General features: G+C 47.8%; 1 non-coding gene across 1 annotated transcript; it reads left to right on the top strand.

Moving 5' to 3' along the window:
• Nucleotides 1–2,598: 2,598 nt before the first annotated feature.
• On the top strand, nt 2,599–2,670 carry TRNAA-CGC. Its single transcript has one exon. It is a non-coding gene; the product is annotated as a tRNA-Ala (tRNA).
• The last annotated feature ends 911 nt before the right edge of the window (nt 2,671–3,581 follow it).

Here is a 3,581-nt window from a genome sequence, read left to right as displayed (position 1 = left end):
TGGGGCCGTGTGGTTTGCCTGCCCCCAGCCCTCAGCAACGGGAATTATCCCTGTTCCCACGTCTGCTTCTGCCCCTTGTCTGTAAAATGGGGGGAAGAGCAGGAACTGCCTTGGAGGTGATGGACACAGGACCGAGGATGAGGCAGTTGTGTCTGGCGAGGGTGTTAGCACAGTCTTCTCTCTCCCCTGCCACTTCTCTTGGCTGGACCAGTCACCCTCTGGAACAGGGTCAGCACACAACTAATGTGTGTGCTTTGAAGGAGCCCTTTCAGTGATGCCACGTTGGGGGAGAGAGATATTTTTTCCACCCCCTGCACATATAGCTCCAAAATGCCACCTTTTTTTTTTCCTTTTACTTGAGTGCTTCACCCGAGGCGTGTGTCTGGCTGCCCCAGCCTGTATCACCTACTGCACCACGAAGGATGTGCTGAGGATGCACAAGTGCCCCTTGAAATTTGTTGCTGTTTTAGAAACGTCTGTTTTCTATGGTTTATTTTTTGTTATTCTCTATATTTCAAAGATATAACATTTATATTTTAGTAATTCTGAAAAAGGCTTATTGGGGAAAATAAGAAGCATGCAGAGGTGTGGGTTGTACATGTGAGAGAATGCTAAATCCTGGATAAAGCTGGGTCAGTGGGTATCTACTCAAAAATTCACAAGGGAACCAAAATGACACTCCAGTCTCAGATATTTAAAAATACGCCAATAAAATTGCTGGTTAACGTGCTTAATCAGCAGAGCAAAAGTCTGGTTCCTGAAGTCATTACTCCCCAGCCAGGAAGATGGCAGAAGTTGGGAAATATTATTTGTAATTCCATGGGTTACATATGGGCTTATTTTTTTATGTGGGAAAGGGTGGGAAATTTGCCTAATGTAACAAACCCAAAAAATAGAAAAAAATTGTAGGGCAGGACAGGCCCTGATTTATGAGCATTTATGTAAATGGAGTGTGTGGGTCCTTAGGCTGAGCCCAGCACCAGTGTCAGGGTGTTTGGACTAATGCATCACATTGAAGTCACACTGGTTGGTTTATTCTTTGGTTTCCTCATCTGGAATAAGGGAAATGTTCAGAGTTTTGAGCATATGGGTAACGCTCAATCAAAATGATAAAGCATTTCATTTCAGCCTGGGCAGCCTGACAGATCTAACTGTTCCAGAATAACTTACTGTGTAGACAAACCCAAAAAAATAATCTATTTTCACCAGAAAAATGAAGGAGGTAGAGAGCTCTGGGTGACAAGCACAGCTCCTGAAAAGACATGAACCACAAATCACAATAGGCTCCTTAAGAGCTACAGAAATATAGCAAATTTTGGTAATGGCACCTCATGATCCCATCTATACATGCATGTACTATATTTTATACTATAGGCATGTATATATTCCAATTATATATATAAAAACCCAGTTTACTGGTGTGGGCTTTAAGAAGGAGCCTGACTTGTAATTTTTAGTAAAATAATATGATAGAAAGGACTGTAATTTATCAAAGGAACACTGTGGAATTTATGACCAGAACAGGGAGATAATGGGATTTCTGAGACTGTACGGATGCTCTTCACAGAGATCTGAGAGTGCAGCATATGGGGGACCTTAACTGAAAGAGATTTCTCTTTTTTCCTGAGATTGTTTTAAACCTAATCTATTTGCAGCTCTCTTATTTTATGGATACACATGGATTTTTACATGAATACTGAATTTTTTAGATCATTTAGTGTAACAAGTATTTTTTGACTGAAAAAAATCTCATGCTGCAGAACTCCATTTCTAACAATATATTCTTTCACTGTGCCAGCCTTTATTTCTTTTTTAGTCAAAGCTTTCCATCAAATTCCAAACTTGAATTAAAACTGCTGTTGTGACACGTGAAACATTGCCTCATCACTTTGGAGGTCTGTTGCATTTTTTCTCCCTTTTAAATTAGACCACGTGTAGAGTGGTCTCCTCCAGCTAATGCACGCAGAGGTTTGGGTGTGAATGCTTGTGGTAGTTCAGAATCTCAACAGACACGTGGCTGGAGAGGGTAGTTCATTTAGATATTATTTATATAATTAGGTATAAAGGCTTGGTGAGTCCTCATGTGCTCTGCTCATGCACAATGAGCTGACCTTGGTGGGCTCTCTAACGAGCAGAAATGAGCATTGCTGCCTTCAGCCAGGCTGGTGTTAGGATCTGCCTGTTTTGCAGCTGCACAGTGAGGTGGAGGAGTCTGGGGTCAGGTACTTGGGCACTGGGGAGAGGGTTTGTCCTGCTGGCTGGGTTTGCCTGGGGAGAGGCTGTGAGGCTGCTGAGCAGCTCCGAGCTGGGTGGCACCAGCCCCCAGCCCCCCAGGAGCACTACTGAACTGTGCTGCGTTTTCCAGGAGCCTGAGCTGAGGTGGAGCAGGCGTGTGCTCTGTGCATGGGGGATGGATTCTGCCTGGGCTAGGCCCCCTGAAGTTTGCAGCATGCCAGCTCCATCCTGTGTTCCCTAGGCAGGGAGTGTGGCACTCCCCAGGCTCCCCTCTGCCTCCGGACCTTGGCACTCTGTGGGGCAGCCCACAGTGACCCAGGTTTGCTGCTGCTGCCAAGGGCCCGGGCCAGCCCTGCCCTGCAGGGGGATGTAGCTCAGTGGGAGAGCGCTTGCTTCGCATGTAAGAGGCCCTGGGTTCAATCCCCAGCATCTCCATTTTCCACCCCTCCTTAGTCGCCCTGGTGTGCCCCATCTCCCGGGGGGTCCCCATCATGGGTACCGCCCCCCAGCTCCTGGGCTTAGCTCCAGGCTGCGGCTGAAGCACCACAGTCACCCTGCATCTGCTTTGCAGTGGGAGGCAGCCTCCTGTGTATCATCTGTCAGTTTTTCAATCACTGCATCCTGTGACAGTCTCACGGGAAGGAATAGCAGCATAGCCCAGAGCCATCCTTGAGTTGTTTGTGTCCCCCCTTAGAGGGACAAGTCTCCAGAGACCTCAGTCACTGTGTTGTACACAGCTCTGGCAGGTGCTCTGGGCAGTCGGCTCCCGGGGCACTCTCCATGCAGCATCCTTTTACTCACTTGGAAGTTTTCCCACTGCCATTAACCTCATTTTTGGTCCTGTTAAAGGACATGATGGTACAAGGATCAGAGATGAGGCAGCTGGGGAGGGCATTTAAGCATGACAGGAGGGGTTTCTTGCCTGCAGGACACCCACCACCCTCCTCACTCAAGTGCTCCTCTGCACATCCAAACGCTGCCTGCACCTTCTGCTTCAGGCATGGAGCTGGAGCCTGAGACCTGGTGTTCCCCCAGCACACAGCCCACGCCTCTCACCGAGCAGAGCCCGTCGCACCCCAGGGCTGTGCTCCCAGTGACTGCTCACACACTGCTTTAAAATGCTTACTTCATTTACTGCTCTTGTAATGTACCTGTTTTGGCTGGACTGGGAGCCACACGCTGAGTTTCATCCTCTCGGAGGTAATTGTAGACCATGGCTGAGTTATCCCTACCACCTCTTGGGAGTACTGCATAGCCTGAGCTACCACAGCCTCTCACGGGCAGACAACTTTTCCAGAGCCAATATAACTTCAGAGTCTTGTCTGAATCCTTCATATACTTCCAAG

This window comes from Merops nubicus, unplaced genomic scaffold, assembly GCF_000691845.1.
Source record: "Merops nubicus isolate BGI_N331 unplaced genomic scaffold, ASM69184v1 scaffold29071, whole genome shotgun sequence".
In the NCBI taxonomy this organism is placed as follows: domain Eukaryota; kingdom Metazoa; phylum Chordata; class Aves; order Coraciiformes; family Meropidae; genus Merops; species Merops nubicus.
The sequence above is the reverse complement of the archived record's forward strand: the minus strand, read 5'-3'. Positions and strand labels throughout refer to the sequence as shown.